This window comes from Notechis scutatus, chromosome 5 (genome assembly GCF_049901735.1).
Source record: "Notechis scutatus isolate UNSWTSFEM ecotype Mainland chromosome 5, rNotScu1.2, whole genome shotgun sequence".
Taxonomy (NCBI): Eukaryota; Metazoa; Chordata; class Lepidosauria; order Squamata; family Elapidae; genus Notechis; species Notechis scutatus.
Genome location: NC_142013.1, coordinates 46,179,314 through 46,205,884, shown reverse-complemented (window position 1 = coordinate 46,205,884; position 26,571 = coordinate 46,179,314). Strand labels below are relative to the sequence as shown.

Here is a 26,571-nt window from a genome sequence, read left to right as displayed (position 1 = left end):
TGTGGGTGTGGCTTAGTTGGTGGGCTTGGCTTGGTGGTTATGTGACTGGGTGGACGTGGCTTGGTGGTCATGTTATTGGCTGGGCATGGCCAACTCAGTATCAGTCACATCGAGGCACGCATCTCCTCGCCTGGCCTCTCATGACTGTGGGGATGTTGCAACAGTTGTAAGTGTGAAAAATGGTCATAAGTCACTTTTTTCAGTGCCATTGTAACTTTGAATGGTCACTCCACACAAGCAAAGTACCAGAAAAGGAGGGGAAAAAAACTTCAGAGAAGTTCCTAAGACAGGAAGTCTAGTCCTGCCAAGAATGTAATAAGGATTAACGGAGAGGCAGTTTCTGTGAGGAACACCAGAACGTTTCCTTCCTGCCTTCCTTACAGGATTAGGCCAGTAATTTCTTCTAACAACCGGTCCTCCGAACTGCTTAGAATGTTAACAACCAGTTCTACCAAATAGGTGCGAAATGATAGAATCCCACCCCGCCTATATCTCTGTTAAGTTTGATAGACTATCCTGCTCTTTCTTGTCAATATGTATTTTAAAGATATATACAACATAGTATACTCTGCTACCAACAGTTATTAATAACTGGTAGCTAGACATTCTTAATGAGCTTCCAGGAGGTCTCATACTGAGAGACGATAAAATTCCTTAAAAATGAGGTGATCTTTAACCCAACCATGTAAGTACAATGAATTCAGTTTCTAAGCGAGTATATTTCTTAAAGAATTAGCCAGAAAAATAACTGGAAGTAACGTTCAGTTAATTTTAAAACTGTGAAAAACAAGTAGTGGTAAGTAGACCCTTCCCTGTGTCAACATACCAAAGTTAAATCAGACAAAATGAAAACTTCAAAGCATTAAAAATATTTTTCAAATAGAATAACTGTTAAGTTTGCAACTTATTATACAGGCTGTATGTCTTCTGTATCAAACATCAGTTGTCAGCCTTTTATTTTTATATAAATATTCCTTTTGTTCTTTTGGTGGGTAAGCATTTTTATCCACAATGTTCATGAATACTGAAATATTTTCTAAAAAATCTCACATTTGATGCATTTTATTACCCACATTTGTATTTTCACTTAAAGTTGCTCAAGGAGACTTTATGTTTTTCTCCTATTAGTTAATTTTCATTGTTGAATTGTATTTTTTAAAGTACTGTAAATCATATGATTCATTTTCAATTTGTTCTGAGACTGGTTTGTATGAAGTAAAAGAATTTTAATTGAAATATAATTACCCCTTGCTAATATTCCTTTCTTCCCATCACAACGTGCTGTAAATTTCAGATACAATTTTCAGTTAGACGCTTATTTTACCTCATGCAAGTAAGGCTTCAAACCTAAATTGCATTGTCATCTGCATTTTAAGGTTATCCCCAAACAGTTTTTTTCCTCTAAATTGAAAGGAAGATCATGGGCTGCAGAACAGAAAAACCTTAGCAAGAATGCAGCTTGCAAATCTCAGGAGCCTTTCCCACCACTGGTTTGAGTAAGATTATATCAGCATATATTTGAACCTCATGGCTTGCTGGTTAGGAAATTCTGGGCATTGAAGTCCACATATCTTAAAATTTCCAAGTTTGAAAAATACTACCTTATGACTACTATGGTATCTTGCTGAATTGCATAATAAAAAGAATAAACACACAACATTCACCCTTTCCTGATTTTTATATATAGTTTCTTCTTATATTTTATAACTGTGAAAATGGTGTTGTCCAGTCAACATTACAAGTAGCCATTTCTCATTGTTTCTCATAGGAGGTTTTGGGGGTGAAGATGTTCAGACTCAAAAATCTATCTTCAGTATGTCCATTGGAACTAATGGAAAGTGCTTCCAGATTCAGAAGGCAGGAAAATCATTTTTTGCTGACACAGTCTTTTCCTTAGTTAATTGACATGTTTATTGCTATATAGGTGATTACTTGTCATATACACTCCCGCTATAATTAGGAAAGATCAGTGTTTTTCTTTTTTAATAATGTTCTTTTATAGATGGTTTAACAAAAGGCAAAGAAGTTGCATATAGTAATATTAATAGTAAAAGAGGTACATCGCTATGAAGCACCTAAATGGTAAAGAGATTGGGAGGAGACAAAAGCGATTTCTTCCTGTGGAGAGAGAAACTAATGGAAAACTTATTGGCAATGGGACAATAGATAATTTAAAGGAGAGGGGGAGTAGAAGAAAGGAAGTATGTCTTTGACCTGTTATAAGAAAAAGACAGATCCTTCCCCCATAAAATATACTGTGTTCTAAAATAGGGATAAGTAGAATATTACCATTATACACTTGTGCAGAAACAAACCTCATAGGTTAGAGCAATGAATAAGCATGGAGCACTAAATATAACAGCCCAGTAAAAAAGAAAACAAAAGAATGTACTATTCAATTCAAAGAAATTCCTTATCTCTAAATAGGCAGAAATCCTCTTCATTTTTCTTCTCTGAATCAATTCCAAGTCTTTGCTCTGAAAATAAAAACTATAAAGACTGCTAATATCCTAGTACTTACTTGGAATGTTGTTGTTGTTATTATTATTAATATTATTATTATAAATTTGCTGTTGCAGACAAGTAATGGTGCTTCTAAATATCTTTTATATGCTAGATTCAATTCAAATGCTAAAGGGAATTCCATTCAGAGAGATGGATGTGAATTGAAGTTATTAACTCTGAAGATAGTCATTTACACAGAATCATCTGATAACGGGCAGAATAATCCAGGAGGTTTGGAATGAATTAGAACAGTGTTTGCCAACTGGTGGGCCACAGCCCACTGGTGGGCCGTAAGAAAATTTTGGTGGGCCGCAGAGAAATCTCACCCCCAGAGCACCCCCACAAAGCCATTAATCCAGGCTGCGCAGAAACACAAGGCTGCGCCACCCACATGGCCTGCGGGAACCCTCCCCGCCCACTCACTCCTTACCCGGTTAACTTGACTGCTAAATTGCTATTTTTCCTTTTTCTGACTATCATCTGTTCTGTTCTGTTCTGTCGGAGATTTAGATTAGCTAGAAAGCAGAAAATGATTGGATTTCTTGCTTTCCAGCTAGTCTTTAGATCTTCAGCTCAGCACAGCCAAACCTCCCTTAGGACTGAAGGTTTGCTTGCAAGCAAATTCAATGCAGACTCATGCCAAGCAAATTTGAGACACTGAGCTAGCTGATGGCAGATAGATAGATAACTGAATGATTCTGTGAGCAACTCAATCTGCCTGCTTTGCCTGATTTTGGGTAAAAGTTGCTCTTTTTTTTTTTAAATAAAAAATTCAATATTAAATGCATGGTGAGTTAATTTTGTGAGTTTGCTTGCTAGCAAATTTTATGAGTTTGCTAGCAAATTTTATGAGTTTGCTTGCAAGCAAATTTTATGTGACAGACTGAGCTAGCCAATAGCAGATAGATAGATCTCTGAATTAATCTGTTATTCTGTGAGCAACTCAATCTGCCTGCTTTGCCTGATTTTGGGTAAAAGTTGCTCTTTTTTTATAAAAAATATCAATATTTTTATAAATATTTATAATATTTACATACAAGCCATGCCCAGCCAGTAACATGACTACTAAGCCATACCCACAAATTAGGCCACGCCCACAGAACTAGTTAGTGGTCCCTGGGATCTAAAATTATGACTTTGGTGGTCCCTGAGGTCCAAAAGGCTGGCGACCCCTGAATTAGAAGACAACAGAGAAGAAGAAGAGATAGGTTGCAGTGTATGACTTTCTGCAGTTACCCAGGGCTGTCTGGCATACTGTTACCCAATATATTAGCTGTTCTTGTAGCTGCTGGAAGAACCCTTACAGTAAACTAGATAGTATAATTTCCTAGTATAGATGGTAGTGTTGAGGTTACTGCTGAAGTGACTAGATGGAAGAAACTTGTGGAGAGCTAAAGAATTCTGGGGAATGAAATAGCTGTAACCCAAGATGTATTAACCCATTACTGTCTATTGAAGGGTTGTTGGTAGTTAAAGGACAGGCTATGGAAATAATAGACTAAGGTTTGACTTCCAAGAAAAGCATTTAAGAAATTGTTTTATATGACTTTATACACAAAAGGTACAGGACAATTCTACATTCTGCAGATGGGGAAGAGTGAAGAGAGACAGTTAACCCATGTCTTGCCAGATGTCAGAGAGCAGCAACCAGTCTAAGAGAGAGAAAGAATACCAGCAGTATAATTACTCCTATCTCTAGATAACAAATAAGCTTTTTCAAGTGCAAACAACCAGGTCCACATGTGTAGAATCCAAGATAATTACTTTATTATATTCTGCCTATAATACAGGAATCTTCTCAGACTTCTTGATTTCCCTGGGGAACAGTTATATAAGATTCTATGGAATGTAGAGATGGAGGATTAGTCCTAGATCACTTGTGGCTATGCAATGATTCAAAGTTAATTCCCCACTTAAGCCCTCTTCCCTCTCTGGCATTTCCCAACAGGCTAGTACTGTATATATGACAAAAAAATAGTCAATAGGAGTAACAATAGACTACATGCTCTAATAATACTTCATTATTATGTCTTTTATTCATTAAACATGAAACTCAGTCAACTGAACTTTTAAAAACATATCACAAATACCAGTGACTGCTGCTAATGGTTGATACAGATTGTTGCCAACATCCTAGGTATCAGCCAAGTATCTTCTTAAAATATACTTTGGACTGAAAAATGTACTATATTATCCATGCAGTAAGTGAAAATGAAAAAAATATATAGAAGGAATAGAACTAGGAAATGGAAGCATAGTGAAAGCATTAGCAAAGGATGACGGTTATAAATACCTAGGCATATTGGAAGCAGGTAACATCTTGAATGGAAAAGTAAAAAAATCAATGGAGGGTCTTCAAAATATTAAAATCAAGGCTGAATGCTGGAAACATAATTAAAGCCATTAATACATGGGCAGTTCCAGTGATATGCTATCCAGCTGGAATAATCAGCTGGACTTTGGCTGAGCTGGAAAACTTGGACCAGAAAATGCAAAAACTTTTGAATATGTACCATGCTTTACATCAACGAAGTGACAGCGACAGGTTATACCTGCCAAGAAGAATAGGGATCAGAGGGCTACGCAAATCCATCAAACTGCAGAAGAAGAAAAACTGTAGAAGAAGTTGTTTGAATGACTATGTGAATCAAAGTACAGAAAAAATGCTGCAGGCTGTGAAAATGGAGAATATTATGAAAACAATAGAAAAAAGGCAGAATATAAGGAAAAACAGCTGGATGACAGATTAAATGGATGGAAAACCAAAGCTTTGCATGGAAAGGACTTGAAAAACATTGAAGGAAAATGTGATAACAACTTGACGTGGGCATGGCTTAAGAAAGGAATCATCATGAAAGAAATGGAGGTTTAATACTTTCTGCTCAAACTAATGCCATGAAAGCAAAGATACAAACATCCACTGACAATGCAACACCAACTTTGCAACAACAAATTTGAAACTGTTTCACATTTAATATGTGAGTGCAGCAAAATTGCCCAAACTGATTACAAAGCTAGACATGGTCAGGTTGCTATCCACTGGTCATTATATAAAAAATATGACTTACCTATATCCAAAAAGTCATGGGAACAAAAAGTGGAAAAAGTTGTCAAAAATGAGAAGGTAAAGATCTTGTGGACTTATCATTTGGAACACAACATGCAAGATATCACAGTTGTAAAAAACCGAAGCATACAATTTATTGATATCACTGTACCAGGAGACACCAGAGTCAAAGAAAAAGAACTTGAAAAAATCATTAAATGTTGAGACCTGGCCATCAAAACTACCTGAGTATGGATGAAACATGTAACAATGATACCCATTGTCATCAGGGCACTTGGTACCATGTCCAAGAATTTTACAAAGTACATCAAGAAATTGCAACTTCCTGCAATAACACCAGCGGAACTGCAAAAAACTGCGCTACTCAAGAACATTGTACATTTTAAGAAGATAATTGGTTGATACCTAGGATGCTGGCAGCAACCCGTATCAACCATCAATGGCAGTCAATTATATTTGTGATACATTTTTAAATGTTCAGTTGACTTGAGTTTCATGTTTAATGAATAAAATAGACAATAAAGTCTTACTATTAGCTATTTTTCCTAATTTGAGAACAGAAAGAAATACCCCATTTGCATTTTAAAAATTGCAATACATTTTCTTGATTATACAGGTCTAGCTCAGAATGATATAACTTTTCCACACTGTAGGGAAACACTCATCTACTTGGTCCTACATGTATATATTTCTTCTTTTCTCTTTTCTTTTCTTTTTTCTTTTCTTTTCTTGAAATCAGTGAGCAGAAACATTCAAAAAGACCAGCCAGATGCTACCTTCCAAGAGCATTTAGACTACATGTTGCCTGTAATGAATTACAGGAAATATTATATGATTTCTTAAAAATCAAGGGAAAGACATCCAATAGTAATTTCTAAGACTATCTGATTTCATGAAAAGTTTTTATTAAAAGGCATGAGCTTTCATAGAGCCATGATGGTGCAATGGTTAAAATGCAGTATTGCAGGCAAATCCTGCTGACTGCCAGCAGTTCAATTCTCACTGGCTCAAGGTTGACTCAACCTTCCATCTGTTCGAGCTCAGTAAAATGAAGATCCAGATTGTTGGGGGCAATGTGCTGACTCTGTAAACTGTTTAGAAAAAGCTGTAAAGAATTGTGAAGCGGTATATAAGCGGTATGTTTTAGCCATATTTTTTTGTCAGACTATCTTCAAAGTATTTATTTATTTAGTCAAGTATGCATTTGATAATATATATAAATATAAACATGATTGTTAATAAATGAAATAGTTACAAATAAAAGGGAACATTAAGACAGGGACAGTAGGCATGTTGGTGCACTTATGCATGCCTCCTACAGACCTCTTAGGAATGGGGTGAGGTCAAGAGTAGACAGTCTGAGGTTAAAGTGTTTGGGGTTAGTGGAAGAAACCACAAAGTCAGGTGGAGTATTTGAGGCACTGACTACTCTGTTGTTGAATTTGTATTTCTTGCAATCGAGTTTTGTGTGGTTTACCTTGAGTTTGTATCTATTGTGTGCTCGTGTATTGTTGAGGTTGAAGCTGAAGTAGTCATTGATGGGTAGGACATTGTAATGGATAATTTTATGTACTACGCTTAGGTCTGTAATTTTCAACAAGGATGGGGTCTCCCTTTTTGAAGATGGGGATGACCGTGGCTATGGACCATATGTTGGGCAAGGAGCTGGTCCTGAAAGATTTTTCAAAGATTCTGCTTAGAGATTCTGCTATGGCAGTTGTTAGCTTTTTTTAGAAAGTAGGCACATAGCCCATCGGGTCCAATAGATAGAGATGGTTTTAGATTGCGTAGTGCTTTTTCGACATTCTCTTCTGTGAAATTGATATGTATTAGATTATTGTAATTCTCTGTGGTTCTACTATGAATTATTGGGCATGAGCCATTGCTGTTTACAAAGACTGAACCAAAGAATGTGTTAAAGAGGTTGGCTTTAATGGTTTCATCATTACAGTCATTACCATTAGGTCCTATTAGGGGTAGGATGGATCTCAAGTCTAAGTTTGTTGCTTACAAAATCATAGAAGGCACGGGTGGATTTTGTGTGCAGAAGGTTTTCCTCTTGTTTGATGTGATAATTGTTGCATTCAGTCTTTATCTGGTGGCATATTTCTTTTGTAGCGGCTTTTAAAGTTGGCTACATATCCAGTTTTGTTTTTCCGCCAAAGAGATTTCTTTTTGAATTGGAGCTTCCTTATTGTTATGGGTAATTTGTTTTTCCTGGTTTTGGGGTTATTAGTAGTACATATAGTTTGATGACTTATTTGACTTCAAGTAAAAAAATGTTGTAAAGGTCTTTGGCAGTATTGCAGCCAGTAAATAGAATTTGCCAATCAAGAGATTAGAGGTCATCGTCTATGAGATCATAGATGGCTTTTTTGAAGTTATAATTGGGAATCCCATTGTTATGATGATTTTTATGAGGACGTATGTTGAGACAGAAGTCAATCATGCTTTGGTCACTGTTGGAAAAGGGTTCTTTTATTTGTAGTCCATAAATTGAGTTTAAACTGTTGCAGAAGATGAGATCGAGGCAGTTGTTGAGTCTAATGATGTTTGATACCAATTGTTCAAGTCCTAGGTAAGTTACAGCATTGTACAGGGTTGCATGTATAGGTTCAGTTGTACATTCATTTTGAGTTCAATTAATAAGAGGTAGATTGAAGTCACCAAGAAAGATAAAAGTATGTGGGCAGGAGGTTGCCCATGTTAGTAGTGAAGTTAACTTGTTCGCATGTATGATATCATAATCAGGGGCTCTGTAACATAGTAACAAGCGAATTGTGGTAATTAAGGACAGCTCGCAAATGATTGTCTCAGGAAGAGCAACCTCCTGGTTAACTTGAATATTTTTTAGATATAGGCACTTTTTATAGTAGATAGCAACACCATCTCCTCTGCAGATTTCGCTATTGGATCTGTAAACATGATAATCTCTTACTGTAGTAATGGAGTCAGGGAGGGATGCATTCAACCATGTTTCACAGGCAAATATAATATCGAATTTAGCTGTATTTAGTAAGAGGAGAAATTCAGGTATTTTATTTATGAAGCTTCTTGCGTTAAGTAACTTGCATTTAAGGTCAGTAGTAGTTGGTATTGAGGAAGTTAGGGGATGTGTGCCTAGCTTTGGGTGATGGAGGGTTGGATGATGAAGGATTGGATGTTAGGATGTGGGTTGCTAGACTTCTTTTTAATGCAGTCAGCACGTTAGTCAATGTATATGTCATTCTCTCCATTGTCTTTACATATTTTGAGTTGTGTGTGGAGTTCACGGGAGCAGATTCTTTGCAATAATGATAAGTTGGGCCATGAGCAAGGTTTGTTATGGTCAAGGTTAGTCTTAGTGATGGAGTTTATTTTACGAATGAATATATGTTTGATGGACTCATTTTTGCAAAGAACTCTACAAAATTGTGGGGCCACTGACATAGTAGTTAATAGTATTTACTCACTTCATATAGGGACGAGTCTTCAACCTCTGAGGCATGGCCAAGCTGTTTGCAACCAGACCATGGAAATGGCGAGCACATGCATCTCCACTTGCACAAACAGCAGGCAAGCATGTGTGCATGCACTTCATTTGCATGAGTGGCAGATGCATGTGCATGCCACTCATGCAAATGGAGCTGCATACATGTATGCTTGCCAGCTACTCACACAGAACCATCCCCTCCCCCCCACACATTGGTTCTCAAAGCCAGAAAGATTGGGGAACTCTGATATGGAGTGGCAGCCAGATCAGATTGTTGATTATATCTGAGCAGGGAAGAGAGAGGTTATAGGATTTATATGGGTCATCCCTTAAACGCTTCCTAGTGGTGCTTTCTATGAAAAGAAATCTTGAACTGTTTTTCTCACTTTTTCTCTTCTTGTCTGTTGGAAAGAATTGCATGTCTATATTCTCTGTATTCTAACTTCCCTGGTTAGATAATTTGCTGAAGTTCATCTGGGATTTTCTTGCCATTAATAGAACCCTAACACCAGGTTTTATAAATAATGTTGTTTACAAATTGCGGTGATTGGCTTCACAAGTTACAATATATTAAAAAGAACCAACCACCTAAAGGATGACTTAAAGGTTGATTTCTAACCATATAATAGGCCATCATAATACAGACCATACTAACAATTCCTCTTTTTATTAATATTTTCTGTTGTATAGGAGATAAAGTAATATATTATATTATTTGGATACAGAAATATTTATATAGTAGCACCTAGAGTTGAACACTGTGATGCTCTTTAAAGATAAGGAAAAATGTTTATATCAACATTAACTATGGTTTCTGAAATGTTAATGAACATAAATTTGCTTAAATTCCACTTTAGAACTAAGTGTAGCATTAATAGGCAATTGTAATAATAAAGATCTATCATCTATCTATCTATCATCTATCGATCATCTTATCTATAAATTCTGAGAGTATTTTGCATGTCCACTGTATCTAGTAAAATGTTCCTTCTGTTTCATGGCACTTCCAAGATCTGTCACTGTATTCTGAAATGAGTAATTCTTGCAGTATATTATCAATTTTCAACAATTACAGTCAGCAGGTTTTCTAGGAAGACTCAGGAAAACATCTGGAGGTCTTATGTGGAACATGAATTCCCCATTCCTGAACTTGGAAGACACAAGCATATAACGAAAATGGAGAAAAACGTACACTTTTTTTTACATCTCACACTAAATTGTAACATGTTTTTTTAAACAACAACAACAACAACCATTTATTAGTTTGTGGTTAACTCAGCCATTATTGCTTAGTATATTGCTTCAACATAACTCTTTAGTTTGACAAATCATCATTAAGATCCTGGGTGTTTTGCATAAGAGCCTTTTCTCATAATAGCAAGACTTGAATTCTACTATAACACATTCTTATCTAAAATTTACTTTAAAAGGTTAAAAAGATGGAAACAACTAATGCCCTGTGAATCTTACTTGATTATCTAAGTTTTGAATAAATAGATAAAATTGATTAATATAAGGAAGGGAAATACAGAATACTTCATAAAATTAAATACATGATTATTCAAGGGGGGAAAACCTATTTATTTATCAATTTAACAAAATTGATGTTATCCTGATCCTAGTGAATAGGTAGATGTTGAATGTGCAGCCAATTCCCAGAACTACTAGAAAATATAATGGACTGGAGGTGAAAATAAATACAGTTGCCAACATAGATCAAGTCAAATTAAATAATTGATTATATAAAGTGTAAAGGAGCAAGGGCCTCCTATGTCCATTGTGGTTCAAATTCATCCTTACCACAAATTAATGGCATATTTGTGGTGTCTGTGGTGATGAATCTGAGCAGTTATGTTAATGTAACTGCCATCTCTGGCATGAGAACTGCTGGCTCTCAACTTACGTCTCATATTAACAAGAATACTATACAACATATCACTTACAATTTAAACAGTTTTTCCAAAACTATATAAACCTCTTGTTTTAAAAACTTTTTTTAAAAAAAAAGCTTTAAGAAAATAATAGTTTTCTATGGAAGTAGGATCTGAACTTGTAATTCAAAGAGAAATTCATATTACATTACATTTATTTAGATCAATCTCTGGGTGTCATTAAGAATTAATTATAAAAGAAATATTTTAATAATGCTATCAAAATCTTCTTAGATTGTTTTGGGGGTTGTAATTAAATGATCATATTGCACCATTCCTTATGGAAATATCTACTCATTTAGGCAAAATGAAAATAAATACCAAATTGTTTTTCTATTGTGGGCATATTGATCATAATTCCCACTTGCTATATTCTTAGGTAAAAGTCTTAACTATGCTCTTAATATGTTTCTGTAGTTTGGAAGCCCAAATTCCTGCCCTGCTTTAATTTCATTCTCTTATTTTCAGTTTCCATCCCTTATATCAAAATATTATTTTGATGTTACACAGATGAACAAGATAGAATGTGATACTGGCATAGGAATTCTACTTTTAAATCTATGTAATTTTTTAAAATTGTGATCCCACTCTTCTATCCAAACAAGCTAGATGCCACTTTTTTTTTAGATTTGTCATATGGAATCATTTATTACAACTGTAATTTTCCAGATTTAAAGGATACATAATTGGGGAATGCCAGACTGTTAGTATAACTTTTTCTAAAAGTCCAAAATGTGTGGCCTCTTGTTTATACAAAATGTAAAATTATATCTATAATACAGAAGTTAAGGAAGTAGACATTTTTTTCAAGGAAAAAATACTGCTATTTCAATAACTAGCAATTGCATAGGGCCAAGGCTAAGAAGCTGAAGGAAAAATATTTATTTAGTTGTATAAAAGGTAGAAGAATGAATAATATAAAATGCATTAATATAAAGTGTATAGCAAAACATAAAATAAATCCAGCATAGATGGTTACGCTATGGCTCTTTGTGTTGTATAAAATCACTGCTATTCAAAAAAGGTGCAAACTGGATTTTTCAACACCCCATAAGCCTTAGTGTATTCTGTCATGCTATAATTTTCCTGGTGTTGTTCACACATATATCCAATAGGATAAAAAATTTCAATCCCACATGCCTAATAATACAATTTTCATCAGCACATCTTCTGTAGATCCAACAAATTGAAAATTGTTTACTTAAAAGAAGAAGGTGCTCACTGGCACAAAAAAGTTGCTGACCCTAACTATAGTTTCCCCCATTCAAGCACATCCTGTATCTTTCTCAAGCTTAATAATATAAAAGAGATAAAGTAATCTTTCCCCCATTCCCCAAGCCCAGTGTTACACCAAAACAGCAAACCAACTAGGTCAATGGATCATGGGGACCTACTATTAGGTAGAAAAGCATGCAAGAAAGAGAAAAAGAAGATTCAAGACAAATGAAATAATTACAGATTCAATTGGTGCTGTTTATTTATATTCCATATGATAATTTAGTCTAGTGGCACAAGAAATAAAGTCTTCTAAATATTGGAACCTTGTTTGAACATGTGAATCTCACAAAATAATTTGTAATATAGATCTTCAATAGCTTTGACATTTCACTTGCTTTGTATGATGTGCTCTTAATGGTTATTTAAAAATGAATTTCCTATGCTCAGTAAGTTTTATGAACATTTGACAATATGTTTTTGGTTTGTTTTATAAAACTATTATTTTATTATTTCAAAATTCTTTATATATTTTACATCCTAATGTTTTGAACCTTAAAAGATGGATTAAAATATTTAAAATTAAAAAGCACTGGGTTGCAATTATTCTGGGTTTGGGTAAAAATAGTAAAATTTTTAAAGTCAAATAGGTGAAGATTACCTTCTTTACAGTACTCGTTTACAGTAGAAATTCTGGAACTAAGAGTATGACATCCACTGCTGATAAAACCATGTCTATTCATTAGATTAGCTTTCCTAGTTAAGAATACATATACGAGCTTTGCTAATTCTGAAAATGTCATAATTGTAATTTCTAAAACTATAACTGTTGTAGAAGAAGTACATTTAACCTTTTTGAACTGAACTCCTGAATTTCGCTACTCATTCTCATACAACATTTACTGAAGGACATTACCTCTTCCCTACCAATCACTGAAGAGAGGAAGCATAATGAATAGAGTTGCATAAACTGATAACAAATTGAGACTCATTCAAGGCATAAATGATCAGGTTCAAATTATCCTACTGTGGATACATTATCTGAAGCTCTCTTGAAAGGCTGTAATTCTGGGAAAGGTGAGGGAAAGGAGAACAGCAAGGTGACCAGACTCCATTAAAATGCCAATCAGTGCACCACTGGGAGACTTGAAAGACCAGATTAAGTTCTATGAAGTTCATCATGGAAAACATCTATGTTGTTGCTAGGAATCAAAAATATTTTAAAGCATATAATCAATCAATCATGATTTAAGAATCATTTGGAGAAGATACAGTTGTTAGTTCTAGGAAGCATACTTCAGAGATTGGGTGACACTTCTATAATTTACACTTCCCCTTTAAAATCACATTAGCAGTCTGGTTTCTTTTAGATCCAGTACTATTAGACAACAGCAGCCAATAATGAAAAAGCAATTTTATTAAAAGTTTATATGTTTAATGCTTAATCATTTGTTCCTCTAACTAAAGAAGAGACACCTAGTTATAGGTGCTAGTACAAGACTATATACATATGTGCTAGTAATGTGGTTTGAACTCTTTAAATAAAAGGGTAGTATGAGGAATAGGTGGCCTTTCCATTAGGGGACATATAGAACTGAACATATGTTGGCTACCAATTCACTTTTTAAGCTGAATTCTATGTGCTCAGTTTGGTATATAAACCTGTATTGGGTTTATTTCAAAATATCTGTAGAATTGCCTGTTACTGTAGAATCCATCCCATATTGATGGATCCTAAAAGAAGCAGTATTATTATGTCATGACATTTGTCTAACATGAGCAGCAAACTCTGTTCAGTCTGATGACAGAGCCCATGCTCTGGAATAAATTCCCTTTGGGAGTTGAGGCAGCCCACGCTCCCACCTTCCCTTTTTTTTTTAACTAAAATTTAGAAGGGTGATAAAATAGTCAGGCTCTGGGGAAATCAGGAGATTCAGGCAGTTCAAATGAATATTAAGATTTATTACAAGCTTAAGCTCCCTACAAGAATCTGAACTACTAGTGGTCAAGGGAAATTAGCAGGAGTTAAGAAATTCAAGATGTGCTGGACTTAGATATCTTGTGGGCACACAGGGACTCAGCACTAATGAGGCATTTGGCCCCTCCTCCTTCAGGCTCAGCCTGGTCATTTTCTACAAAAATCTACATCTTTACCTAAATCTTTGGGTAAGCTCTCTATGTAAGCTGCTTAAAGCAGCATATAACTCTGCAATGACCTATATCAATATACTGTATCAGTGTATACAGCTGTATAATTTTAATACACATTAAAACAGTTATTAAGACCAAAGGCTGAGAAAAATTCTAATTGTTGTGAATACTGTTGGAAATGAATCCAAATGACAAAAACTTGGATCGGTGAAAACACAGAGATTTTATTTTGTTAAGCTGTTTGCAAAGAATGGGGGATCTCAGCTGATTTCAACATGAAGTTTGAGCCAAGAACCACCCTTAAAGATTTAAATACATTACATGTTATAGTTCTTCTATCTCGATGCCCCCCCACACCCCTCCTACATCGACCCAGTGATCAAGCATAGCTAATCAGAGACGCCTTATGGAGACCACAACATCTTCTTCAACACCATTTTGCCAGATTTTCCACCCTATTTTTCATACATTTCATAAAATAAAACATTACTTTTGGAATTCTCTTAAGCTTTCTCTAAGTTCTTCAACATTTTCAAATTTCATAAGAACAGTGTGTTCATTAACATCATTCATCATCATCATCATATGTTCATCTTTATTTTGAGTGACAGTTATCATACCTTCAATAATGCTCTGTACTACATTTCTTATCAGGGGTATCAGATATGGTAAATAGATCAAACCCAACACAACCATACTTGCCATAAATAGGCTTGTCTCTAATTATTAAAAATCCCCCCCCAAATCCTTCATTACCTAATAGCTCCGTCCATTCCTGTACTGGAACACGAGCTATTTTTCTCATTCTGTCTGTGATTTGTGTAATTACTTCTCCAGTATCATCAATTTCTAAGCAACAGTTGGTTAAATTAAATTTACCACATACATCTCTCTCCTTAGCTAGCAAATAATCCAATACCAATCTGTGAAAATTATTAAAGATTGTCTGCATCATCAAAAATTACAAAGAAAGAGGATCCCAAATCATGTTTCTGCCCTAACCATTTTTGATTTCTTCTTCCCCCCACTTCTTATTTGCAAAGTGCATTGTCTAGGATCCTTGCGAAGGTCATAACAGAATATTTTCTTTTCTTTTATACATTTAGGGTACTGTGTTCCATTATAACTATATGAGACACTCTGCCTCTCGCATCCACAGACTGTGTGATAGTTCAATATTTTTGTGATTTTACCTTTTGTGTTGGTATACATTCTTCACATTCTTGTTGTAAACCCTCCAAAACTCCAATAGTTCCCCAGAACATTAAAATCTGAGTCATCTTACAATATCACACTCTTCCTTCAAAATATCCTTTACCAGTTTCTCAAAGTCCCCACCCACATATAACAAATATCAGCATAAAAATTTCTTAAGTTGACTTTAGAAGGTCTTTTTCCCATCCTCTATTTTTAATACAATTAAACCTTATTTTTCATTTTTAACACCACGTATATGGGTTTCCACTCCTGGTCCCAGCTCCGGGTTTTACTTCTCCACTAGATATGGACTCGTCACCTCTTTTCAGCTCCTTCCACTCGAATTTGGAACCTATGGGGGCAAATCTCATCAGTTATTAGTTTATTGTTTCTGCAAGGTTAACTTCAGTGGATCCCATGCAAAATGCTGGTCCAGGTGGTCGTTGTAGACACAGGGCCTTTTACGCGAGTGTTGTGCATCAAACTCTTCTCAGCCATTCAGACTGCAGTTTCAGAGGTAAGTAGTCTTTCCCATTTTGGGGTTAACTTCTCCTCCTTCCTACTCCGGATAAGCACCAAATCACCATGGTGGAATTTATGGACTGGAAACTTCAAAGGTGGTGTTTGAGCCACAAGACCTTGTTTCCTGAGGAAATCAAAATATCTGGACAGTTTATGTACATATTGCTTCAATATCTTATCTCGAGTTTCTAGGGAATCAATATGTATATTTCCTGGAGTAAAGGCTACTCCAAACAACAATTCATAAGGTGATAAAACAATATCTTATCGAGGTTGGCTCTGTATTCTCAGTAAGGCAAAGGAAAACATTTAATCCATGGCATACATGTTTCCAATATCAGTTTAGTTATTCTGCCATTAGTCTTTTCTACTTTAGCACTAGATTGGGGGTGACAAGGTGTATGTAGCTTCCAACTTATTCCTAAAGCTTCCATGATGTTCTGTAATATTTTGGAAGTAAAATGACTTCCTTGATCACTGTCTATTTGTGTATCAAGGGACGATTTGATCTAATAAAACTCTTGAGACCACTGCTGCTGTAGTATTACTGCAGGAAAAAGCTTCCACACACCCTGTGAGGTGGTCCACTATGACCAATAAATATTTTACTCTCCCTACTTTAGGTAATTTTGTAAAATCCACTTGAATACACTGAAAGAGTCTTAAAGCTGGTGGTCTTCCACCCATCTGTTGTTTCCTGATGGCTTGTTTGTTTACCATTTTACAAATTAAACATTTGTCTATTACTGATTTTGCTACAGGGTATATTCCAATACAACCATAACATTTCAGAAGTTCATCTACAATAGCTTGAATTCCCCAATGACTGCCTTCATGTAATTTTTCCAAAAACTCTTGTGCAATTAGTTTACTTATTATTTGTCTTCCATCTGGGAGAAACCACTTTCCCTTCTCCCCCTCCTGTCCTCCTATTTGTTGTAACTCTTTGTTCTTTTTCAGTGAACACAGGAATTTCTCCCACTGATTCTAACACAGGAATTCAGCAATCCAGTTACCTATGTTCTCAAATGATGTCCCTTTTCAGTGTGCATTCACATGTGTCACTGCTATTCTTCTAGGTTTTGGTATTCTTCTCTTTGGTATGATTTTCCGTGCTCCTCCTCCCCCTTAGAAGAACCATCTATAAAAATTGCCTCTCTTTTCTCAAGGAGGTGTTCCCCAAAATCAGGTCTTATTTTAGTTTGTAAATCTATTACTTCAGAACAATAATGTTCTAATCCATACTGATCACTGATCTAGTGTTGGCTAAGAAATGTATTGCCTCATATCTCAAAATTCTGGAATCAGTCAGCCATCTTCTTGCTTTTTGCTGGAGAATGATTCTGACTTGATGTCGGGTACTCACAATGAGGGCTCCCCCAAAGGTCAATTTTCCATTATTTTTGACAGGAATGTCACAGGCTTCCATTGTCCTGCCCAGTCCTGAGCCAATACACCTTGTACAAATCCATTCTCTGTGCTTACAATGAGATGGAATGGCTTTTCCAAATTTGGCAAACTTAACACAGGATCCTTGGTTAAGGCTTATTTTAAATTTTCAAAGCTTCCTCTTTCATTTCCCTCCCACTTCAGATTCCAAGGTTCAGATTCAATTAACTTTGCATCGAGGAGTTTGGTAAGATCATCATTTCATAGTCTGCAGTATCCCACCAAGCCTAAGAATTTCCTGGGTTCTTGCTTGTTTTTAGGTAAGGGTTGGAATGCCACCCCTTCTATTCTTCTATAGAAATTGAATACTGCTTTTGCCTAACTACTTCGTTTGGATTCTTGAGTGTTATTTTAAGTGGGGTTCAAAACCTTCATAGGAATCATCTCTTCTGGTCCAAATTCAATGAAGAATTGCTAGGGAATCTCTTCCCAGAAATTAATACCTGCTTCAGGTATGTACAACATTTCTACCTCTATCTTTTTATTTTGTCCTTTTATTCCCAATTAGAGGGGGATTAATTTGGGTATTTCAAATCTTGCTCCAGATACTCTCATACTTTGTCCACTTAATTTCATCTCTGCAGTTAAAGTTATCTCTGATATTAAAGTTCTCGCTGCCCCAGTGTCAATTAAAAACACAACTTCCTCTTACTTACAAAGCCCCTGACACCCCTAGTATTGACTTTCATCTTATGCTATCATAGTATACACTTGCATCTCCCTTCTTAGGCTCGGGCAGTCTTTCTTAAAACGTCCAGGCTGGCCACACCCAAAACATCTCCTCACTCTGTCCTCCCTGCCCGTACCACCACGTCCTTTTCCCCTTTTCACTCCCTGGTTCCACCCTCTCATTCCCTCATTTCTATTGCCCCCACTTTCTCTAACTCCTTCTTGTCCTAGCACTGCCATCATGGCTTCCAAGTCTGCACAAATCTGTGCAAACCAGCTTAACTTTCTAGCTAACTAGACCAAAAGTCTGTCTTTTCCTTGTATTACTTTCATACAACTACCCCAACACAATAATGTTCTTTTATTCTTGACAGATAGCTCATTTAACAACAACTTCAGCAGATAACAGACAATCAGAGTTGGAAGGGGTCTTGTAGGTCATCTAGTCCAACCCCTCCTCCCAAGTGGGAGACCCTACACCATTTCTGACAAATGGCAGTCCAATCTCTTCTTGAAAGTCTTAAGTGATGACACTCTCTTTCTACCTATTGTAATTTCTAACTCATCTCTACAACTATTCCTAAAACAGCAACAACTTGTGTTGCTAACAAACACACACACAAACAATGAATGCCACAGGATGAAGCATCTTGATTCTTAAGCATCCATAAGGCACACAGACATAAAGACATAAAAGAGGGCTGTAAGAAGAACAACTTGGATAAAACAATCTAAATGAGGTATTTTTAGTCAATGCTCTAAAATATATTTGGGTCAAACTTCAGTGCCAATTTTCTGCTTTCAGCAAAATATGGATTAAGAGCATATACAGAGTGCGCCTAAACTGATTTCCCTGCTGAGCTAAGCTCCATTGTAACTTGTGCTAAACTGGGAGCTGAGCCAGTAAGTTCTAGGCAAACCACCAACCTCAGCCCAGCAATCCAAGGTTCCCCCGCTTGCAGAAGTGCTGAGAAAAATCATGATATGAAATATGAAAAGCTGTGTCCAGCCCCACCTTTCTCAGATAAAAACAGAAGAAAAAAAAATGGCTAAAGTGAGCAAAAAGCCTCAAACCCCACCTCACCCCTTTCTCCTGCTTCTCTTGCTCTTTCAGTCAAAAAAATTCTCTCTCTCTCTCTCTCTTCCGTAAATCACACACATTTCTCCATGGGATCTTTCTCATTTCCTTGTACACACTATTTCTTACTCTCCTTTTAATCTGGGATGGGGATCAACACACAGACATCCACACCAACTTTTTACCATAAACATACTGGCACATGTGTACTGCAATCAGACTGCTTGCATAAACAATTTCCCACACAAAAAATTCATTTCATTCTTTCTCCAAGAAAACCAAGCATTTCTTACAATTCTTTTCTAGGAGCCAATGAGCTCCATTGTGTAAATAATTTTGTGTACTGTTATTAGAGGGGTCTCATCCTCCAGGTCTGGAAATCATTACACACAAACAAATTCGCACACACATTTCCAGACCTGGGGAGGTTTTGTCCCTTTTAATCTCCACTTTTTTTTTCTCTTTTGGACAAGCTGTAGTTTGTTCTCAGAGTAGTGGATAACTCAAGGAGTGTTTCCAATCACAAATCTGATTGTGGGCCCTAACCACTGCCTACCTGCTTCCCACAGCTCTAAGTCCAATCCGGAAAGCCACAACGCCAAAAAAAAAAAAAAAAGACACAACGCAAAAACCTGAACATCCAATAGCTACAAACCACATCTCTACCCAACAACCACAATCCGATCAAAACCCAATCCACAAATAAACACAACCCAGACAAATATTGATATCCCAATCCTCATCAGAGAAGCTGTTGAGCGTGAACGGAAACGTCCAAACGCCATCTTATTTGGTCTAGAGGACACCAATGTCAATGATGACATCACAACTGTCGAAACATCATCAGAGATTATCAAGCATCAACCATCTCCGCTGATGAAATACTTGACATTTCCCGCATCGACCGAGAGCTCAAAAATAGAGACGGCTCTGTGGCCCCACGCTTGTGCAGGGTCATTTGCAAAAATGAATCAAGCAAACATAAATTCATTTATACTATAAACTCACTCGCCAAAACCAACACCAACCATAAGAACCTCCGTTGCCGCCCTGACTTAACCATACAGCAACGTGCCCGCTCCCGTGCACTCCGTATTGAACTCAAAAACCGTCTAGACAATGGAGAGAAGGACCTGTACATTGACTACCATGCTGACTGTATCAAAAGTAAGCCACGCAACCCAATACTCAGCTTCTACCCTCAACCACAACCCTACCGCAACCGATCCACCATCACCCAAGACTAGGCACGCACGCCCCAACTACCTCAATTCCAACTACTGCTGGCCTTAAATGCAAACTACTCAATGCAAGAAGCCTCGTGAATAAAATACCTGAATTTCTCATCCTCCTAAATATGGCTAACTTCGACATTATATTTGTCTGTGAAACATGGCTCAATGCATCTCTCCTCGACTCCATTACCACAGTAAGAGACTATCATGTTTACCAATCAGATCGTGAAAATCGTCGAGGAGGTGGTGTTGCTATATTCTATAAAAAATCCTTACATCTAAAAATATCCAAGTTACCCAGGAGCTTGCTCTTCCTGAGACCATCATCTGTGAACTATCCTTAAATATCACAATTCGATTCTTACTATGTTTACAGAGCACCTGATTATGACATCGAACATGTAAACAAGCTAAATACATTACTAACATGGGCTGCATCCTGCCCATACCCTTTTATCTTTCTTGGTGATTTCAATCTACCTCATATTGACTGGACCCTAAATGATTGTACAACTGAAATCATACACACAACCTTCTACAATGCTATTACAAATCTGGGACTGGAACAACTAGTAACCAACAACACTAGACTAAACAACTGCCTCGATCTCATCTTCTGCAATAGTTTGAATTTAATTTACGGAATACAAACTAAAGAACCCTTTTCAGCGGTGACCACAATATGATTGACTTTTGTCTCAACATACGTCCACACAAAAATCACCACAATGATGTAATCCCCAATTGTAACTTCAAAAAGGCAACTATGATCTTATAGACAACGATCTCTCATCCCTGGATTGGCAATCTCTATTCACTGGATGCAATACTGTTGAAGACCATTACAACATATTTTTACTTGAAGTCAAAAGAGTCATCAAACTATATGTACCAACAACAACTCCCAAAACAAAACAAAAAAGCAGATTACCCATATCAATAAGGAAACTTCAATCCAAAAAGAGATCACTCTGGAGGAAAAACAAATCTGGTCACGTTGCCAATTTCAAAACCGATACAAAAATTTATGCCACCAGATAAAGACCGAATGCACCAATTATCACATTAAACAAGAGGAAAACCTTCTAAGCACCAATTCCACCCGTGCTTTTACAATTTTGTAAACAACAAACTAAAAGACTCAAGGTCCATCCCTCCCTTGATAGGACCTGATGGTAAAGACTGCACGACGACACCATTAAAGCCAACATCTTTAACACATTCTTCGGCTCAGTATTTGTAAACAGCAATGGATCATGCCCAGTATTTCCTAGCCGTACCACAGATAACAATAATGATCTAATACATATCGATTTCACAGAACACAATGTTGAAAAATCACTACGCAATCTAAAACCATCTCTATCTATTGGACCGGATGGAATATGTGCCTACTTTTTAAGAAAGCTATCCACTGCCATAGCCAAACCTCTAAGCATAATCTTTGAAAAATCTTTCAGGACCAGCTCCTTGCCTAACCTATGGTCACAAGCCACAGTCATCCCCATCTTCAAAAAGGGAGACCCAAGCCTAGTTGAAAATTACAGGCCAATCTCCTTATGCTGCGTCACCTGTAAAGTCATGGAATCAATTATTAACCAATCCATCATCCTCCACTTAGAGACAAATAACCTACTCTCCAATAAACAATTTGGTTTCAGAAAAAAACTATCCTGTAATCTACAACTCTTACACTGCAAAAACATATGGACGACACAACTCGACCAGGGCAAAGCAATAGACGCAATCTACATAGACTTCTGTAAAGCCTTTGATTCAGTGGTACACGACAAACTACTCCTAAAAATAAAATCCTATGGTATCTCTGGACAACTGAATAACTGGATAGAAGCATTCCTGTCAAACAGACAACAAATGGTCAAAATCGGGAGCGTCCTATCAAATCCAGTACCTGTCAATAGTGGTGTCCCCCAAGGCAGTGTTCTAGGACCAACACTCTTCATACTCTACATACACGACCTCTGTGATCATATTAAGAGCAATTGCGTTCTCTTCGCTGATGATGTAAAGCTGTTCAATACCACAGACAATACTGCTACCCTACAAAAGATCTTGACTATGTATCAGAATGGTCAAACAAATGGCAACTTCAAATCTCAACAAATAAATGCTCTGTCTTACATATTGGCAAAAAAATCAGAAAATAAAATACAAGCTGAATAGTCAAGAACTTGTTGATGACCCAAGCTCTGTAAAGGACCTTGGAATACTCACCTCTAATGATCTAAGTGCTAGAGCCCACTGCAACTACATAGCCAAAAGGCATTAAGAGTTGTTAACCTAATCCTACGTAGCTTTTTCTCTGGTAATATCACACTTCTAACCAGAGCATACAAAACATTTGCTAGACCAATACTCGAATACAGTTCATCAGTCTGGAACCCACATTACGTATCTGATATTAGCACAATTGAGAAAGTCCAGAAATATTTCACAAGAAGAGTTCTCCACTCCTCTACTCGTTGTAGAATACCTTATGCCACCAGACTTGAAATTCTAGAACTAGAAAACCTTGAATTACGCCGTCTTCGGTCTGACTTAAGCATAGTATATAAAATCATACATTGCAATGTCCTACCTGTCAATGAATACTTCAGCTTCAACCATAACAACACAAGAGCACACAATAGATACAAACTCAAAGTAAACCGCACCAAACTTGATTGCAGGAAATACGACTTCAGCAATAGAGTGGTCAATGTCTGGAATACTCTACCCGACTCTGTAGTTTCTTCCCAAACCCCAAAAACTTTAACTTTAGACTGTCTACTATTGACCTCACCCCTTTCCTAAGAGGTCTGTAGGGGCGTGCATAAGCGCACCAACGTGCCTACCGTCCCTGTCCTATTGTTTCTCTTATTCTTTTATTTTTCTTATATGTACCCATTTCATGTATTCACAACTATGTATACACTTATACTTATTATCTTGTAAACAATTGGCAAATCAAATAAATAAATAAATAAAATAAATAAATAAACTTAATTCTCTGGCTGGCCAAGCATGTCACAATTATGTTTTGTTTTGAAATGCAGCAGCCCCAATTGGGGCTATACAAAGGTAAAGGATATTTTTCTTCAATTCAATCCCATTCAATTCTGCATACAATTATTATCCATGCACATCTAAGAATTTTTAATAGAAATCACATCAAATTGATCAAGTCAAATTATGAGTCTTTCCATTTAAACAGGCAAAGCCATTATTATTATTTCTTGCTTAGTTCTTTCTACCACACACCACAGCACAAATCAACCATATCTTCTTTGGTCAACCCCAGTGTATGAATCATCTTACTATATGGAGGGGCTTTCCAACCTCTAAGTATTTTTTTCCCCTACAGGTCTACTCAGGTCTGTTTACACTTTGGGATTCTTCCTAATTGTTTTAGTGAACTTCTCACTTTTACTCGAAGTTACACCCATTGTTCTACCTCCTTAAGCACTAAATAATTAAAAGGGATTAAAAATAAAAAATTTAAATAATAAAAAAACCATAAATTGTTACTATGTGTCTCTGCCCTGGGCACGTTCCCTTTCTAGCTTGAATCTCCCAGCAGAAGCTGGCTTTTTCCACACATCATTTGCCAGGGCTCTCAAGAGCAAGTTTGAACTACACTTCTCTTTCACATATTTCTCTTGGGACCCACCAGAATTGCCATGGTTAGTTACCAGACTGGAGCAATCCTTACCAACTTGTTCCAGTGAGACCTTCGTACACACACAGTTGGCACCTGGCCAGAGCAAAAGACACCACTTACTGCCACTAAAGGTCTGTCTCCGCCCTGGAGAGCCTGGAGTTCCCAGCTGGCACTGGCTTATTTTAAAGATCCAAATTTTTCCCTACAAATCCTGAGTTCCCAGCTAATGCTAGCTTATTTTAAAGATCAAGATCTATAGAGACCTTTATTCGACCTTCAATACAGCCCAAGGACTGCTAGGGTTATCTCTATACACCTCCCACACAAGTCTCAGATTCTCACAGCCCTACCTAACCCTCTTAACCACAAAGGCAATACTTAAGTCCACTTTTCTTACCTTGGTCTGTGCACAGAGTTGCCCAGTTGTTTCCAGAAATCCCATAAACCTAGTGCCCTTCCTTCTCTTTCTGTTTTCAACCGACCTCTATTTTAAACACAGATCTATGTCTTGTTCTATGCTCCTGAACAGCGGAGCTGACTGTGGACCATTGAAATCAATGGGGCATGCCTTCCTCACTGACTCTGCCGGCCAGGGCATCAGAAGAGAGCAGTTGTCCACATTCTCCACCAATTGTTGGAAATGAATCCAAATGACAAAAACTTGGATCGGTGAAAACACAGAGATTTTATTTTGTTAAGCTGTTTGCAAAGAGCGGGGGATCTCAGCTGACTTCAACATGAAGTTTGAGCCAAGAACCACCCTTAAAGATTTAAATACATTACATTTTATAGTTCTTCTATCCTGACGCCCCACCACACCCCTCCTACATTGACCCAGTGACTGAGCATAGCTAATCAGAGACGGCTTATGGAGACCACATCATCTTCTTCAACACCTCCCAATGAGCACCCATCACATATTTTGCCAACATGGCTTTTTCTTATCTTAGTTGGCATTAAAGAATGTTCCTTCAGCAGGGCCTCTTTCTAATGGTCTGAGAACAAAGAAATATCTATTCCTAACACCACACTTGTATTAATGTTACATTCACCACACATATTAATGTTACATTCAGCACATCTTAGAACAACATGCATCTCTAACATATTCACCTATGCAAAGTAAAAGTCTGGTAAACTTAAGCAGATCCTTTGAAAAACAAAATCTTACTTCAATTGATTAAAGAAAGTTAGGGCAATAGTTTATCTCTTCTCCTATTGTCCTTCTAATCCTGGAGGAAATAGGGGTTGCATTACTTGATACAGGAGGATGTCTATAGAGAACTGTCTTCATGCTATAATATACTATTCTCTTCATCTACTAAAATAAATTTAAAATATGGGGGGGGGGGGGGGGGGGATGAGTGGTTTTTTTTATTTATTAAAAAGGAGTTGTTTTTTTTTATAGGGGGGGGGGGGGGGGAAGGAGAAATTGTTTTAGGGGTTTTTTTTTTTTGTGTGATGGGGGGGGAGGGGGGTTTTTTTTTTGGGGGGGGTAGGGGGGGGGGGGGGGGGGGGTGGGGGAGGGGGGGGGGGGGGGGTGTGGGGGAAAATTTTGGGGGGGGGGGGGGGGGGGGGTTTTGGGGGGGGAGAGAGGGGATTTTTGGGGTTTTGGTTTGGGGGTTTAAAATTTTTATTTTTAGTTTTTTGTATGATTTTCATAATTCATGAACCAAATATGATATCGAAAATCAGCTGTGTTAAAGACACAGACTTAAGTCCAGCATGCATGGATGCACATTCAAGAAAGCATTCTCAAAAGGTAATATATTTAAGAAGGTAGAAAGCTAATTAAAAGTGAAGTGTAAAATGGTTCATGTATCATTGAGCCAATTTATGCAGTTCCTAGAGCTCTGTAGTATTCTTGCAAGCATTCATCATTGATAACAGATAACAGATAATCAGAGTTGGAAGGGACCTTGTAGGTCATCTAGTCCAACCCCCCACCCAAGCGGGAGACCCTACATCATTTCTGACAAATGGCAGCCCAATCTCTTCTTGAAAGTCTCAAGTGATGGCACTCCCACAACTTCCAAGGGCAAGCTGTTCCTTTGGTTGATTGTTCTCACTGTCAGAAAGTTTCTCCTTATTTCCAGGTTAAACCTCTCCTTGTTCAGTTTCCATCCATTTTCCTTGTCTGGCCTTCGGGTGCTTTAGAAAATAGCTTGACCCCTTCCTCCCTGTGGCAGCCCATCAAATATTGGAACACTGCTATCATGTCTTTCCTGGTCCTTCTCTTTACTAGACTAGCCAAGCCCAGTTCCTGCAACCATTCATTGTATGTTTTAGCCTCCAGTACCCCTAATCATCCTGGTTGCTCTTCTCTGTACTTTTTCTAGAGTCTCAACATCTTTTTTGTATGGTGAATAAAACTGGATGCAGTACTTTAGGTGTGGTCTTACTAAGGCTTTATAGAGTG

At 37.1% G+C, this 26,571-nt stretch overlaps 1 pseudogene; it reads right to left on the bottom strand.

Moving 5' to 3' along the window:
• Positions 1-7,656: 7,656 nt before the first annotated feature.
• LOC148130465 (uncharacterized) lies at positions 7,657-10,954 on the bottom strand (annotated as a pseudogene).
• Between the last annotated feature and the right edge of the window lie 15,617 nt (positions 10,955-26,571).